This window comes from Schistocerca nitens, chromosome 6, assembly GCF_023898315.1.
Source record: "Schistocerca nitens isolate TAMUIC-IGC-003100 chromosome 6, iqSchNite1.1, whole genome shotgun sequence".
Taxonomy (NCBI): Eukaryota; Metazoa; Arthropoda; class Insecta; order Orthoptera; family Acrididae; genus Schistocerca; species Schistocerca nitens.
In genome coordinates, this window is record NC_064619.1 from 106,277,623 (window position 1) to 106,296,352 (window position 18,730).

The window sequence follows — 18,730 nt, forward strand, 5'->3', positions numbered from 1 at the left end:
CTACTTTCCTTGGAGACTACTTAGGATAACCTGGCAGTCGCAAGTGATGTGTGGTCCGCAGGACATCCACTACTTTACAAATTGTCAACTGCTGCTAGCAGCAGCCACCGGTGCTACCTAAAGTCGAAACCGCTGCTTCCCTTAAGTTCTTCAGACTGTTCACGGCCGTGTCGCACTGACGTAGAAACCTCTACGCAGCGTTGCCTCCATAAACTCCCTTGCTACACGTAGTGTCTGTTAAGACTCATACGCCAGACCCACAGTGCAGTAACCACAAAGGCTCGTTGGAATACAGTTAAGCAACGAGATTTCACTTGAATTCAGTTTTGCAGCACAAAGCATATCTGCTGCCCCCCCGCCCAACACACACACACTTCAGTGACAAAACTGAATACTAGCCACGGCCGCCAACAGAGAGTGCGATCACCACTGTCAGAAAATAAAATTAGTTGCTACATAGAGCACAAAAATAGCGACCAAATCCTGTTATTGAGGCGCTGATCTAATCAAATCGCATTATTTGGTTGGCTGAAGTCGGTGTCTAGTCCTGAACTCCTTGTTGTTCAGGGCAGCGACTTGGTAACCAACACACATTGCCTCTCCTGAGACTAAAGAAAGGTCAAGGATAGAAAAACTCTACAAAAATCAAGATCAGGGCTTCTACAATGCCCACCTGATTAACCAGCTCCACCGCCGGGCAACAACGTTGTTGACCATATATCACACATAATAAAATCTACCCACGCCACCAGCCTTGTAATTCATAACGTGCCTCCTTGCTTGCTCCTACTTAGTTAATAATATTTTACTTACAACCTGAGTATACCTACCGTGTAGTCCATATAATCCCTCAGGACAGGGTGCTTCACTCTCGGAGAATTTAAGTACCAACTCTACCTAATTCAGGACATTGTTAATTTACACTACTGGCCATTAAAATTGCTACACCAAGAAGAAATGCAGATGATAAACGGGAATTCATTGGACAAATATACTATACTAGAACTGACATGTAATCACATTTTCACGCAATTTGGGTGCATAGACCTTGAGAAATCAGTACCCAGAACAACCACCTCTGGCCGTAATAACGGTCTTGATACGCCTGGGAACTGAGTCAAACAGAACTTTGATGGCGTGTACAGGTACAGTTGCCCATGCAGCTACAACACGATCCCACAGTTCATCAGGAGTAGTGACTGGCGTATTGTGACGAGCCAGTTGCTCGGCCACCGTTGACCAGACGTTTTCAACTGGTGAGAGATCTGGAGAATGTGCTGGCCAGAGGAGAAGTCGAACATTTTCTGTATCCAGAAAGGCCCGTACAGGACCTGCAACGTGGGGGCGTACATTATCCTGCAGAAATGTAGGGATCGATTGATGGATAGAGCCACGGGTCGTAACACATGTGAATTGTAACGTCCACGGTTCAAAGTGCCGTTATTGCGAACAAGAGATGACCGAGATGTGTAACCAATGGCACCCCATACCATCACGCCGGGTGGTACGCCAGTACGAATACACGCTTCCAATGTGCGTCCACCGCGATGTTGCCAAACACGGATGCGACCATCATGATGCTGTAAACACAACCTGGATTCATCAAAAAAAAAATGACGTTTTTCCATTCGTGCAACCAGGTTCGTCGTTGAGTACAACATCGCAGGCGCTACTGTGATGCAGTGTCAAGGGTAACCAAAGCCATTTTCTCCGAGCTGATAGTCCATGCTGCTGCAAACGTCGTCGAGCTGTTCGTGCAGATGGTTGTTATCTTGCAAACGTCCCTATCTGTTGACTCAGGGATCGAGACGTGGCAGCACGATCCGTTACAGCCATGCGGATAAGATGCCTGTCATCTCGACTGCTAGTGATACGAGGCCGTTGGGATCCAGCACGGCGTTCTGTATTATCCTCCTGAACCCACCGATTCCATATTCTGTCAACAGTCATTCGATCTCGACCATTGCGAGCAGCAATGACGCGATACGATAAACTACAATCGCGATAGGCTACAATCCGACCTTTATGAAATTCGGAAACTTGATGGTACGCATTTCTCCTCCTTACACGAGGCATCACAACGTTTCACCAGGCAACGCCGGTCAACTGCTGTTTGTGTATGAGAAATCGGTTGGAAACTTTCCTAATGTCAGCACGTTGTGGGTGTCGCCACCGACGCCAACCTTGTGGGAATGCTCTGAAAAGCTAATCATTTGCATACCACAGCATCTTCTTCCTGTCGGTTAAATTTCGCGTCTGTAGCAGGTTGTCTTAGTGGCGTACCAATTATAATGGCCAGTAGTGTACTTACACCTCGCACGCCTTCTCGCCGTTCTACAACCAAGAGGTAACAGTCCTTCCCGAGCAGCATACTTGATCTGTGGTAAAGGAAGTCAAGAAAATACTTCCCGAAATGTTATACGATGACTGCCCTGGTAGCACATTGGACGCTCATACCCTCCTATAAAATTGTGATGCAAGTTGTGAGTGGATTGAGACTGACCGTGAGTCGTGCATGTGGAAGCGTGTAATTAAAATTTCCCTTATTACAAAATATAGTACGTTACACAGTGCATTAATCGTTTTGCAATCAATCTCAAACCAAAAATAATTACTTTGGATGTATAATGATACAATAGAACCAAATAAAACGCTGCTCCAGCTGAAATACGATACGTTTATCTCGCAATAAGCAACAACATACAACATAACCTTCGCTTAAGTACATTCATAGCTAAATAATCTTCCTTCAGCCCAGAATGACAGTATGAAAGGGCTACACAGTTCCATGAAAACTTTTTTTAGCCAATTGGTCACTTTACAAACAGACACCGAGCAAAAGAATAAATTAGCATCTTCCCTTGAGTAACTTCAGGAGTGTGCTCTAAACTGACCAGCATAAGCGGCAGAGTCACTACATTTATCCAAAATATTATGCTACTAATACCTGCACCCTACAGGCAGTTCAATCACACAGAAGTAGAAGAGCTTTATCAATTACAAGAAAATGCAGGTAAGCAAATTACAAAGAAACCTCTTCCTAGCAGACAATGACATCAAACAACGGCTTTGATGTATTTACAATTACACAGTCAAAACTGATATACTCTACGCCATCGTGGCCGCTCACTGCACAACACTTGAAAATAGGCACATCAAATTCCTCACGGACTCGCTGTGCTTTCACACAGCAACAACTGAATCAAGCTCGATTTACACATCAAAATGCACACCACCACACTATAATCTAGTCGGTCAAACATGGACAACTACCACTAACTCAGAACAGCAAATTTGGTCTACAAAAGGACGTTTGGGCTTTCCATTGTCTTGCTGTTACCAAAGGGTTCCTCTAGTCCTCCTCACTATAAGGCGCCATCTTCTACTTTGACACTGACAAGAAGTCACAGACAGGTCACCACTGTCTGCATTACAGCTGGCCATGCTCCATGTTGATCGTTGCAGAAGACTATCGTTTTTTCCAAGCTGCTCACGGCTCCATTACCCTCTGCTCTCCAGGATTTACCCTGCTTGGTAGTCATTCACAAACTCCATGCCTTCTCTGCCACATCTCCAGCGGATGAGAGTGGCCAACCCCCTGCCCCCCTCGCTGTAACAAAGACAAGTTTGGCCAGTACGCCAACAAAGAACAGAGAAACACCACGACAAATCTGCCACTGCTCGCAGCGACCTCTGGTACTAACATAAGCGCGAAGTGTCAGGTCCCGAGCTTTCTCACTGACACCCGATTTTTGCTGGTGACTACTTCCTGCAACGACACCTTTGGCCAGCTGTCACAATACAAATTTGAGCAACGCACCATACAAGCCTTCAGCACTGCCCCGCAACTTGTCAGCCAGTAGTACCAATGGGTTCTGGAACGAAATCGATTTCTGCACATCCTATTTGTACTGCATACTACCAATCACTTTGTCACGTGGCACTAGCAAGCCTAGCCTTGCCCTGCCTCTCGCAGAGTTGTTGGGTGGTTCGAGTTAAAGATAAAGAGGTGGTGCATTGTATTAGAGAGAAAAGAGTTACATCCACATCTTTGGTAAATGAAGACTAGGACAGGATCCGAGAAGTACATTCATGTCACCTGAAATGACCTCAGATTTTAGTGAATAACTTGGTTTGAGACCTGGTACCAAGAGAGGCAGGATTGGGTTACATTTGTGGACGGGGCCGTAATCTATTGCTGTTGGTAAGTTTATTTTTGGATCACGTACACTTTACTTAGAAACAACAACAATAAAAGATGGCAATAAATTAAGAAGTGTTCCCCTGCAAAGGCCTTAATGACAACAAATTCAAAACTATTTCTCGGCTGAAGGCCCCAATAGTGCAAGTTTAAAACTGTTTCACGTCTGAAGGCCTGAATAGCAATCTTAAGAACCAGTTAAACTACTTCAACCTGTAATTACACTTACTAAAGTATTTAAGAAAATGATCATCAAATCTGACCAAACCAAGGAGAGTGGTGGGGTGGGCGGGGGGGGGGGGGGAGTTCGCAGACGTTGCTACAAGAATACTCCTCGTAAAGTCCCTCAAAATTTCGCAAGCGATGAGACAGGCAGCCAAGAGTTGAATTCACTTCAAGAGATAGTAGCTCAGACTAGTGGTAATTTAAACGTATGACCAATAATCATTTGCTGAATCTATCTAAGGTCCGATGACCAATGAAATGAAGGAATAACACACCCAAACCCGAACTGGCCCTCAGAACTACGTATTTAGACTCCGATGTTTAGAGCATCCGGAAGCAGGAAGGAACCACTACTACCACAGCAGAAAAAAAAAGCACACCACTCGGCATACAAATCAAGGAAGCTATCGAACTACACGCCTTACCGGACAGCAGCGGAAAGGCGAGTACACTGCCGTAACATACACTAAGCTCCAGGGCAGGTAACTGGGGCGTTAGCGGCCACTAGGCAGGAAAAATACCACTGGTTTAACTTCACAAATAATAACATATAGAATGCAACAATTAATAATTGGAAATGGAGGAAGGCTAATTAGGTCCGCCTTCCCCAAACGCTCCACTCGCAACTCTTCGTCTCGGCGACACTGGGAGCAGCAACACGCAAACAAATGGCGAGATCTCACAACGGTGAAGGTTTCACTCAACTTAAACTTCCTGGGTCCGGTTGACATCGAGGTTGTACCCCTCGCGACTTAAGCCATTCCATCCGGCAGTGCATGCGTGCTGCCAGTGGTCCCGGCGCGTTCCTGCGCTTTGGCGGACCTGGCTGCTCGTCCGTCCCCAACCGAACTGCCGACTCAGGAAACACCAAAACGTCGCCCCAAAGATAGTTCCACCGTTACTAGATATCGGTAACCGCCGCTGCTGCCGCTAGCGGACAGACAACGTTTGCAAACGGAGTGGCGCCAATGAACACAAGAAGGCGTCAACCGTAACTATACCAACTAAACGATGTCAGTCTAGCAACGGCACCAACGCAAGCCGCAGCAGGGCTCATACTTGTTGATCCTGACCGAAAAATACGAACAAATATATCAGTATTTGTATTAAACGTTTCGCAGACGACGTAGTCATTAAAGACAGAGCACTAAATCGTAATGGGGAAGTTTGAGACAGCGAATCGGCTGTGTTGGTTTCGAAAAACACACTCAACAATTGGCGTTCTACGATTTAGAGCAACTATGGAAAAATCTGAATCTCGGCTACTAGAGTGAGATTTCAGCCTCGGCCCTAACAAATATGAGTCCACCATGTTACACTATGCTGAAAAGAGCACATACGTGTGCTTTGCGTGCTCTACGAAAGAAGACAAGAGAGACAGTGTTGCGTAACCTGTCAGGTTGAAAACCTTTGTCATAGGCTTTTGGGATGTGATGGTTTCTCCATTCAAGCGTTCTCGTTAAACTGCCTTTAGGGCGTTGCCATTGCTCTTAGATTGGTTATTCGACAAAACTGTCGAGTGATGCCTACTCACTGAGTCTACTTTTGGATATACCATTCCAGCAATCACACGATCACTGCTATTAATACATGCACTGGAGCATCTGAGATTAAAGCCGCCCAGCCACATTGGAAATTGCCTGAAAACAATGGGGCCGTAACACAAAGGATCATGACATTGTTATTACAAAATTTAAATGACCTCAATGGGCAATTATCATTTACGTACAGTAAGTAAATAACTGGAATGAGTCCATTATCATGACATTGGTTCTGAAGATAGTAGCAGGAATATGTTAGAGAAATAATGGTATGAATCAAATCGCATTAGTCGATATAGGTATTAGTCGCAAAAGTCTACTTACTCGCGAAAGCCCACTTAAACTTGGTTTTAGTTTTACCTATACCTCTTGAACAAAATGATTTATATATGTATTGTACCTCTGATAATACATCATTATGCAGCCCACTTACATAGTCTTCCCGCTGTCACATGTATACTAATTAATTTTGACTTAAAACTGTTGCCAATAAATCTGCTCCTAAGTCTATATTTTCACTTTAATTCCGTATTCTGTGTCCTGATCATCTCTGACAACATTATTATTACACTGTATTAATAAATAGTATGCCTTCCTACAGATTTATTAAAGAATAACTCAATGCGAGGAATTTCAATGTCATAAACTTTATAAAATAAGAATGTAAAGGGTTGTATCTAACAGGAGGGAATTACTCGTATATTAAAAAAACGACTATGTTCCAACAGAATAACTTGAGAGATGATGGTAACCATCAAAACAAGAAAAATAGTCCATTAAACATGGGCTCTAAACCGCATACCTTAAGAACACTTGATCTTCCTAAATAACGTGAGACGTATCTCTTCTACTGAAAGCCCTTTGCCTTCCATATTTTGGGAGGAGGTAGCAAGGGCCAAACCAAAGAAAATGAGACAGGTAAACATAGGCAGTAAAATGCGTAACTTGAGAGCTATGAGCACTTGCTCATTATACGAGATGTGATCCATAGCGCCGAAGATGGACAAGTACTCATAGCTCTTAATGTGTGCATTTAAGAGCCCGTGTTTATTCGAAATTTTTCCCTTGTTTTGGTCCGTATAACCACCTCCCAAACTATGGAAAGCAAGGAATCTTCTGTAGATGTTTTTCATTGCTCTTAAGGTATGCCTTTCAGAACCCATGTTTATTGGATTGTTCAAAGTATTCAGCATTTTTTTAAAGCCCATATATCTGTGTTCAATTCTTGATCGTAGTCCACAACGATTGTTTTCATATGTACAGCTATTACTGGTTAACTCATCTTGTACAACAGTAATGTACGAGTAATACGTATGTCTTCCCACACTACTCCACCAGCAGGACAAACTAAGTCAGTAACGTATGGTATAACCAAAAATCGTAGTGACAATAGTGACAAACCTTCTTTGGTGATCTGCAGAGAATAACAACAGCTGCAGATGTAGATTGACGTGGTCCAGGACGTTGTTTCATAGGGCTGGTATGTTTTATGACAGTTTAAGAGCTGTAAGTCCCCCACCGACGAGAAGCTTTATGACCTATAAAACTCCTCAACAAACCGTCCAGAATGTTTACGACGTATTAAAGGTGACCTAGAGCGTTGCGTGCAGTACGAACGTCTCATAGAACTTAATGAGTAGTCCGCCCTCTGTTTACATTCGAAAATATTACTGGTTACTTTCGCTCTGCAACGGTTCTCAATAGAACACTGATGTCTCAGGGCTATCTTAATCCAAAGTGAATGATGCCTTTGGGAAACTAGATTGTAGACATTCAACTAACGTTCACGTTTCCACTGCAGTTGGAAATCTACGAGACAAGGATACCAGTCCACTGAATGTAGAATTTTAAGGCATTTTTAGCTCGAAGGCTCCATCCAGTGCTGTTAAGTGGCTAACACTCTTCTTTACACGACCCTAAAATCTTAAAGAATGCACCGCATTATTACCTTTCCAGAATTTCATTTAACGGTTTCTTATGGGCAGTGGTCGGATGCGTCTTATTTTTTGGCATACTTCGTTCTTGGATTCTTTATGGTCTAATCTGTTGCTTACAGGACATGTGGTGTCTACACGGAACGAAGTTTGCAGCCAGTTTGCGGGAATATGAATCAGCTTTAAATTTAAAATGGGAATTTCCGCCTTTTTCAGTTTCGTCAATCACATGTTTTTATCTTGGTAGGATTGGCGTCATAGCTCAGCTTCATAATAAATTTTGAAATAATCGTCGTTAGATTCATGATCACTTTGTTTATTGTTTGTGAAATCGCTTGGCTAGCAGGACAGAGCGGATGAGGTTATACAGGGTGTTACAAAAAGGTACGGCCAAACTTTCAGGAAACATTCCTCACACACAAAGAAAGAAAATATGTTATGTGGACATGTGTCCGGAAACGCTTACTTTCCATGTTAGAGCTCATTTTATTACTTCTCTTCAAATCACATTAATCATGGAATGGAAACACACAGCAGCAGAACGTACCAGCGTGACTTCAAACACTTTGTTACAGGAAATGTTCAAAATGTCCTCCGTTAGCAAGGATACATGCATCCACCCTCCGTCGCATGGAATCCCTGATGCGCTGATGCAGCCCTGGAGAATGGCGTATTGTATCACAGCCGTCCACAATACGAGCACGAAGAGCCTCTACATATGGTACCGGGATTGCGTAGACAAGAGCTTTCAAATGCCCCCATAAATGAAAGTCAAGAGGGTTGAGGTCAGGAGAGCGTGGAGGCCATGGAATTGGTCCGCCTCTACCAATCCATCGGTCACCGAATCTGTTGTTGAGAAGCGTACGAACACTTCGGCTGAAATGTGCAGGAGCTCCATCGTGCATGAACCACATGTTGTGTCGTACTTGTAACGGCACATGTTCTAGCAGCACGAGTAGAGTATCCCGTATGAAATCATGATAACGTGCTCCATTGAGCGTAGGTGCATGAACGAAACTAAAATGAGCTCTAACATGAAAATCAAGCGTTTCCGGACACATGTCCACATAACATCTTTTCTTTATTTGTGTGTGAGGAATGTTTCCTGAAAGTTTGGCCGTACCTTTTTGTAACACCCTGTATTTGTGGAAAGGAGCCAAAATAAGTTACTGTCAGTTGCATTCAACATACGAACTTTATTTGTTAAAACACACAATACACAAGCAAGAATAAAAAACCGTCAAGGTTTCAACGAAAGACCTCCTTTGACTTAATTTAGACTGGCTGAAGCCCACATCGAAAATCCAAGGTATAAGGACTAAGCAAGGAATGGAGGTACATGAGTTCTTATGGAGGTTTAACTTCTTAAAAAAAAACAGTTTTTTATCTTCAATATAAAGAAGGTGAAAGCCTTGCATAAAGTATTTTCCCATACAACTCGGCTGAAGGCCAAACATTAATCAAGAACATTGTTACAGATTAAGGCCGACACAAATATTTTCAATGTTTAATCTAAATAGGCTGAAAACTCGGCTGAAGGCCGCATATCAACAAAACAATTTAACGGCTTAAGGCCTAGGAAGGAAAGCTTCCAATTTGAAAAGGTTGAGGGCCATATTCTAAAATATTTCGTGTAAAAGTATACTAAAGGCCTCATAGGAAAGATTAACAATCTTATGACTTAATGGCAAGACAAGGATTTAGAACTTTTTATTTAAGAGTGGTTAAAACTCTGCTGAAGGCCACAAACCATGCATAAAACAATTTTACTGCTTAAGGCCTAAAGGGAAGAGCTTTTATCAAGTAAAATAGGCTGAAGGCATTAATCTAAAATGCTTCACTCAAAAAACAGCTGAAGGCCACATATGAAACCCAAACAATCTCACTGCTTAAAGCCCAGGCTAAGAAATTTACTGTTTTTAATTGAAGCTTGAAAACTCGCTGAAAGCCACATAAGAACAAGAAAATATTTCTTATGGCTTAAGGCCTAGGCACAAGGAATTTTCAATTTTGATTTTGAAAGACTTAAACACGGCTGATGGCCACACACCAAACAAGAAACAATTTTTTAATGGCTTAAGGACTAAGAAGAAAGGCCTTGCAATTTTAATAAGCTAAAACTCGGCTGAAGGCCACAAAGAGTACTTAAGACTAAAAAGGAAATCACTATGTAAAACACAAGGAGTGGCGCTGAGAAGGATCCAAGGATCGGTCTGGGAAGGTAACACTAACGCACGTTTAGGTGAGACAGGCAGCCAGACCAACAACCTCTTAATTCTTAGGCAACCCAACCGAAAGCCAGCAGACGAACAAATCAACAAGATCAGCTCTGCTCCACCCGACCAGCTAAGGGACAACAAGAAGTCAATAGCACAAGCTTCTGGATACTGGTGCCCAATAAATCCAAATCAGAATAAACGCCCAAAAGGACCAACAGCACCTCAGCTGTCGAACTACACGCCGTGCTGAACAGCATCAACACGACAAGGAAAATACACTGCCGAAAGCTACGTCAACGACCAGGGCAGGTCACCGGAACATCAACAGTCACAAAGCAGAAGATACCGCTGGTACACTTCATTAATGAAGGAATGAATTAAATTAAATTAAATACGATACAGGAAGACAGCTGCAATTCTATCCGACTTCAATGCTCACACGTTGTTTTTCGCGGGATTCTCCCAGAAAGCGACAACCATGATGAAACAAAGAGATGTGATAGCAGTTGAGGCTTGATAGAAGGTTAAGTGAGCACTCAACTTTAGTGTCCAGGATCGGTGAGCGACGAACTTCGTAACCCTCGCAAGAAGCGCCTCACATCTTCAACCGCGCGTACATGCCGCCAGCGGCTCCTGCCGAACTATGCACCACGGAGACTTCGTCGCTGCTCTGCCCCAACCGACCGACCGCCTAGGCCCAGAAACGGTGAAAGGACCAAATACACGTCACCCAATGAGACGACCAACCGGCGGCCGTTCCCGCTCCAATCTCCTTCCGTCGGAGAGTTCATATGTGTAGTCAGCGGTCGGCGAGTACTGGCTGTCCGCGCCTCACTGGCCCTCGGTCACCGACTTCACTGCTGCTGTGTCCGGACCGAACTCCCGACACACGACGACCCGTAAATACTATAGGTCGCTCCAGAGATTTTACGACAGTGCACTTATCGGGAAGCACTGCTGCTGCCACTCACTGCAGGTGAGGCAGAAAGTTAGTGACGCCAGTAAATTGAGTAAGAAATCGAGGCGGCAGTACCGTAAGAGAAGAGGTGACGGACAATAAACGGCATGAACACGAACCGCGCACGGCTCAGTTTGATCTGATATAAGCTCCATGTGTAACACAAGGGCGACCAAAACGTTGTCATTCGAAGGCCACACTGAACCATTGCTTACATGCCGGTGCTTACATACTCCCATTGGAGGCGCGTTGTGCTGCGCGGGATTAGCCGAGCGGTCTCAGGCGCTGCAGTCATGGACTGTGCGGCTGGTCCCGGCGGAGCTATATCCTAGGAGCTATATCCTAGAAAGTGCAGTCTCACGACATCAGGTATTCGTCGGAGTAGCCTGGCTATCCTAAGCTGCTTAGAAGTATTTACATGCCTTGTTACAGTTGGTTGGTTGTTTGGGAGAAGAGACCAAACAGCGAGGTTATCGGTCTCATAGGATTAGGGAAGGATGGGGAAGAAAATCGGCCGTGCCCTTTCAGAGGAACCATCCCGGCATTTGCCTGGAGTGATTTAGGGAAATCACGGAAAGCCTAATTCGGAATGGCGGGACGCGGGATTCAACCGTCGTCCTTCCGAATGCGAGTCCAGTGTGCTAACCACTGCGCCACCTCGCTCGGTCCTTGTTACAGTGGCCAGAATAATAAATCTCGAAAAATGTGTATTTCTCATTATTTTCTTCATTTGTATACAGATATGAAAATATTATAAGTTGGGAAGAAAGATATTCATAATGTGTTAAACTTCTGTAATTCTTTCTAACAGATTTATTCTGAAGTAACTTACTGAATGAACTTCTAATTTTGAATACAAATGTCTTAGGAACATGTTTGACTAGTGTAAAAGATGAACACTTGCATCAAATTATAGTTCAGTAGTACTGCGAAAAAGTACGAAAATGTTGTAAGAAGTGAACTGTCTCCGTCAAGCTGTGCAGAGTGTAGCAAACTGCCTCATCTACATGGAATTTTATAATATTAGCGGTTTGTTAACTTTTCTAATTAGGAAAACTGTGAGGGTATTATAAGGTCGAATCACGACGTATTACGAGACGTGACTGAGAGGGTAAACTTTGTATACAAGATCTAGTGTCCCGTTCACAAATCGAGACAAACGTTGGTCTACTCAACTGTTCAGAGAATGCAGTTAAATTTTTACCTCCACATGTAACTGTACATATAAATATTTCTTGTGGTCATAATCGTATTGAGAAAGAGCTTCCGAGAAAAACGATACTGGCATTCAAACTAGGGGTAGATGTCCACAATGTTTTTCGAACAGCTTATATGTTCTGATGATAACTGAAATTTATCATTTGCCGTACTTACATAAATCAAAAACGTTTCAGCGGCAGTAGCCATTGAAAATTATATCATATGCTTGACAATTGAAGACACTTGCACATTTTTTTTTCTGAATGATTACAGCCTGCAGCAGTGTCTGTCACTAGTAGCATTAAAGTACGTTTTTATTTTGATGTCTTGGCCACTTTTCAGTTCCGGATGTGTAGACATTTCCAAGTGTATAGACTGTTAAATGCCGTGGGTTTACAGGGATTTTGGGTATGCTGTTATACTTGCACCCTGGTATGTTACCTCACATTGTAACACCATGGCTCTAATGCTCTACTGATTTATTTTGCCTTTGTTTCATTTAATGTTACATCATTGAGCTTCTGTAAATGTATTTGTTTGAATCGATAATATAAAATTGTATACTCCTTACTTTGTACAAACTTTGATATCATGGTTTGGTTCAATGCAAAGTAGTGTATCTGCAATTTATATTCTTTGTCCCATTTGGAGGGAACAAAGCTTACTGTATATGATTGTAATTTTGTGTGAATAATTTTTTGTAGACATGTTAATATGTGCAAATGTTCTGTGTTATTCAATGCGTTTGTTTGCTGTTATGTAAACTGCTGATCCTCACTTAGGAATCTTAGTAATTTTGTGTGTAAGCGGTAGTGTGGTTCCCCTCGGGAACGGAACTGTGTAGCGCGCGCAAATTGTGGCTGGCCTAGGTAGGAAAGGAGGAACTGATAGTCAGTTGGGGACGAGCCAGCAGTCGGGGACGAGCCAGCAGTCGGAGACGAGCTACGAGTCCGTGCACTGCCATGTAAAAGGTGCATATGGTGCTAGTTCTGAGAGAGGCTTTTCTTGCTACTTTCCAATGCCTCGGATGGATGGATAAATGGCTGGAACTATTCTGGAATTTGTATCTGTCGTCGCCACCAAGAAATGACAGAGTCCCGCAATTCGGTCTGCGAATCCAACTACCAACATGCAGTTGCCAACACGTTGCGCAATCACTGTAACGTAATACTATAATGATGTACAGTGAAGGATCAGCTTAATGGAGGTGTTATTGTGCTCAAATATAAGGTAATTTATATCTGAATTTATGTACCAACCTTGGTTTTTCTCCTCATCATAACACCTCTCAGGTTCCTCTCCGTTTGAACTAAAGTGATTTCCGAGTGTCCGTACTGAAAGTACGTTAAAATCCAGTTTTCTATTTAATGCCTCTTGAACATAGTAAAGAGAAAGCTAAAGTTAATGTGTCTAGAGAGTGAGTGAAAATTAATGATGCTTGCTGAAAATAATTTTCCTAGTAAAACTGCTTATTAATGTGTTGTTGCCAACTTCAAATTTAAAGTTCTTAAGACTCAGGCTTATAAAGTTTTGCTTAGTAAATGATCACATTACTGCCTGTTGTAAATCGCAGAAAGTGAGTCAGTATCTTACATAAATGTTAATTTTATGTCTCACGGTAGTAAAAGTGGAAAACTGCATAGTAGGAAATTATATGTTCATGATTACCAAGTGTTTGTATCTCTTGTGTGCATATTAACAGTATAAAGACCACTCAGTTTGTGTAAGCCCTGAAAGTGATAGTGTTTTTCTGTACCTGTTATAATGTTGCAAATAGTTTGTGCTACTCCAACTGTTAGTTTCACTCTTACCGTAAACATATGAGTGTGTCAGAGTTCATTGCACTCGCGTGTGGCCAAGTATAGGTTATGTTCATCCATTAAAGTTACTAATAACTATTTTCTTGAATGAGAATGTTAATCATTCTCTTGCCTAGTTAGGCTGGCGACCGTTTTCTTTATCAATTAAACAGTGTAGATAGGCAAAAGTAATGTTTGTTACTTTTCGAATATTTACGTAATTCTGACTTTCATTTCCGATAAGCCACCTCCGTTAGGTACAACACGGTCAAGCAACAAAATTCCTCTCAGAGGGTAACACTGCTCTGCTACTTTATACCATAATTGCTATAACAAAATAATTCTGTTTTGCAAACTGACTCCTACTTTAAGGTTATGTTGTATCAATAATAATGTTGTAGTGTTATAACACATTCTCATTTAACAGTTAGTATCATTTTGTAAATTTTAAAATATATTCAGGCAATTACGACAAAGTATGACTGTTACAGAAGTACATTCTAAGACAAATAAAGAGCAACACACCACGAAGGAATTAACCGAATGAGACCGAAAGTGGTAGATGAGATGCACTTGCAATGACAAAGAAGTGGTTAATTTCAGAAAACTTGTATGATTTATTCAAGAGAAAGAGCTTGTAACACCATAGCTCTAATACTCTACTGATTTATTTTGCCTTTTGTTTCATTTAATGTTACATCGATGCGCTTCTGTAAATGTGTTTGAATCGATAACACTAAATTGTACACTCCTTTCTTTGTTAAAACTTTGATGTCATGGTTCGTTTCTATGCAATGTTAAATACTTTGTCCCAATTGAAGGGAGACAAAACTTACTGTATATATTTGGAATTTGTTTAAATAATTTTGTTTAGAGCTACCTGTATTTGCAAATGATATGTTTTGTTTAAAATGATTGTTTGCCGTTATGTAAACTGCTGACCTTCACTTAGGATTCTTAGTTATTCTGTATGGAAAAGGTGATGTAGTTCCCCTCAGGAACGGAACTGTGTAAAGCGCGCAAATTGAGGTTGGCCTAGATACAAAGGTGGAACAAGAGTCAGTCGGGGACGAGCTACCAAACTGTGCACGGCCCATGTAAAAGTTGTATATTGTGCTGGTTCCGAGAGAGGCTTTTCCTGAAGCTTTCCAATGCCTCGGATGGATAGATAAAGAGCTGGAACTATTCTGAAATTGGTATCTATCATCGTCACCAAGAAATGACAGAGTCTAGCAATTCTACCTGTAATTCCACCTACTAACATGTAATCGCCACCAGATTGCGCAATAACTGTAATGAAGCACTATAGTAATGTACAGTGAAGGATCAGATCGTTGGATGTTTTAGTGTGCACAAATATAAGGTAACTTATAACTGAATTTATGTACCTACCTTGATATTTTTCCCTATCAGAACACCTCTCAGATTCCTCTCCATTTGAACTATGATTACCGAGTGTCCTAGTTCGTGGAAAAATTGAAAGCCTTAAAGCCAAATAGTTAATTAAATATTGTTGTTTGATCTTTGGTAAGAAGGGATTATTCAGATTTACTGTGGATTTAGTGAAATTGTAGGAGGTAGTAAATGTAGTTTAGTGAAAGCCCCCCAGTGATGGAAACAGTCCAATTTAAAGTATTGTGGAGTTTCAAAGTCACCTATTTAATCATTTACTTGAAAGTAGAAGACTGTGGTAATAAAGACAATTTGATGTTTATTTTAAAGATTAAAACTTCTTAAAACTGAGGCTTATAAAGTTTTGCTTAGTTAATGTTCATAGTGCAGCCTGTAGTAAATTTTAAAAGGTGAGTCAGTTTCTTGCAAATTTGTGAACATGTGTCTCACTGTAGTAAAAGAGGAAAACTTAAATAGTGGAAAGTTATATATTCTTGCTTGCTAAATACTTGTTTCTTTTGTGTAACGAAAGTGCATATTAATAGTGTAATAGGATCCACAGGTTATCCTTTATGCTCATAATAAATAAAAATTAATAGAGAGACCACTATTTATGAAAACCATAATTTCTTTATTCAAAAGACATTGAGAAGTAACCTGTTAGTGAATTCCAATTAACTTTCATTCTAAATAGAATAGTATTTAGCTAAGAGAGACTAAACCTGTGATCAGTTCATAATATTGCAGTGAACTACATTTACGATTTTATGTCAGCTAGCAAAATGTGTGAAAAGTAATAGTGTGTAATGTTATCTGTTATATTTATGCAAATTGTCTGTTCTGCTCTGTCAGCTACCAGTCTTAACCGTGAACATATGCAGGGGTCAGAGTTCATTGCACTCGCTTGTGGCAAAGTATACGTTGTGTTTGTCTGTTAAAGTTACTCACACTTATTTTCTTGAACAAGAATATCAAGAATTCTCTTCCCTAGTTAGGCTGGCGACCGTTTTCTTTATTCTTTAAACAGTGTAGCTAGGAAAAATATTGTTTGCACTGTTCAAATATTTACGTAATTCTGACTTTCATTTCTGATAAGCCAACTCCGTTAGGTACAACACGGTCAACATAACAAAATTCCTCCCAGAGGGTAACAATGCTCTGTTAAGTTATACCATAATTGCTTTAACAAGATAGTTTTATTTCACGACCTGTCTCCAAATTTAAGTTTATGTATAGCAGTAGCGGACGGAAGTGTGATAAGCTTCACCAATTGTGCAAGTCAATAATGCGTTGTCAGTACTCCAACCATCAACTGTCAGCAACTGCAGTTGGTGCTATGAGTGCTGTCACCAAAGTTTATACATAGTGTGCGTAAACCAGTTATGTTGACCAGTGATGCGGTGTATACATGCATCGTGTTAACCTATTCAGCACCAACTAGCGCCTGAAGATGGCGCACTGAAGAGACGAAACTGGTACCTACAAAGAAATAAGAACACAAGTACGGTTGTAGGCGTTTTATTTTCTTACAATAGTGGACGGGCGTGGTCCCAAAGACCTACACCTCCAGTTAAAAGGATGGACATATAAAAACTAACCTGATTGTCGCCTACCATACTACCCGACAGCCAGGAGTGAAGGTGTGGGATGATCTCTATTTTCATAGCAGGACGCCTGTAGTTGTAAGCCGCGTGAATCTTACATCTACATCTCCATACACATAATACTCCGCAAGCCACCTAATGGTGTGTGGCGGAGAGTACTTTCGGTTCCACTATCTGATCTCTCCAACCCTGTTCCACTTGTGAATAGCGCATGGAAGAATAATTGTCGATAGGACTCTGTATTGGCACTTATTTATCGCATTTTCTCCTCGTGGTCAATACGTGAGATGTATGTGGAGTGGGAGGGGGTGGTTTGCGGGACTAATATGTTGTCCGACACCTCCTGAAAAGTTCTGTCCCGAAATTTCAGTTGTAAATCTCTCCGCGATGCCCAACGCCTCTCTTGTAACGTCTGCCAGCGGAGTTTGTTTAGCATCTCCGTAACGCTCTGTCACCAGCTAAGTGATTCTGCGACGAAACGCGCCGCTCTTCGTTCGATGTTCTCTACCTCCTCTGTCAGTCCCGCCTGATAGGGATCCCAGGTAGACGAACAGTACTCAAGAATCTGGCGAACAAGCAGCTTTCAACCTACTTCTTTCGTGGCTGAGTTACATTCCCTTAAGATTTTTCCGTTGAATCTGAGTTTGGTTTCTGCTGCTGCCACTATCTATTTTATGAGGTCACTCTACATAAGTTCGCTCTTGATAGTTACGCCTGGATACTTTACGGCAGACACTGTCTCCAGCTGTCTGTCATCAATAGTGTAGCTGTGCAGTAGTGGATTCGTTTTCTGTGTGTGCGCAATATATTAAATTTATTTACGTTCAGGGTCAACTGCCAGAGCCTGCACCAATCATCATTCCTCTGCAGGTCTCTCTTCAAATTCTTGGCGTTGCTTCTTTTTTTACAGAGAACTGCATCATCTGCGAATTGCCTTAAAGAGCATCCGAAGCTTTCTACTGGATCTTTTATCTCTGTATTTCAAACAGCAACTGCCTTAACACATTTCCCTGTGGTACTGCGGATATTACCTTTACATCTTTCGATTATGTTTCGTTAAGAGCGAGGCGTAGAGTTCTATCTGCAGAAGATCCTTGAATCCAATCGCACGTCTGCTCCGACACTCCGTAAGCTCGGTTTTTTTTATTTCATTAAAGGGCGATGCGGGACTTTGTCAAATACCCTACTGCAATCAAGGAACACGGCATCAGCCTGGGCGCCGCTGTCCACTGCGCTGTGGATATCATGGAGGAACAGAGCGAGCTGAGTTTCGTAGGATCCGGGTTTACGGAATCAATGTTGATTTTTTTAGACGATATGTTTATTTTACAAAAAGGTGACAATTATTGAGCATAAAACATGTTCCAAAAGTCTAAAACAGATCGACTTCAACGATATAAGTCTATAATTGTGTGGCTCTGTCTTACGGCCTTTCTTAAAAACGGGAATGACCTGTGCATTTTCCCTGTCGATAGGTACCTTCCGTTGTTCAAGCGATCTACGATAAGTTACTCCTAGAAGCGGAGCGAGTTCTTTTTGGTAATCGTTATAGAATCTTATAGGTATCTCATCTAGTCCCGACGCCTTTCCAATACTAAGCGATTGTAGCTGCTTTTCAACTCCGCGATCGTTTATCTCAATATCTGCCATTTCGACG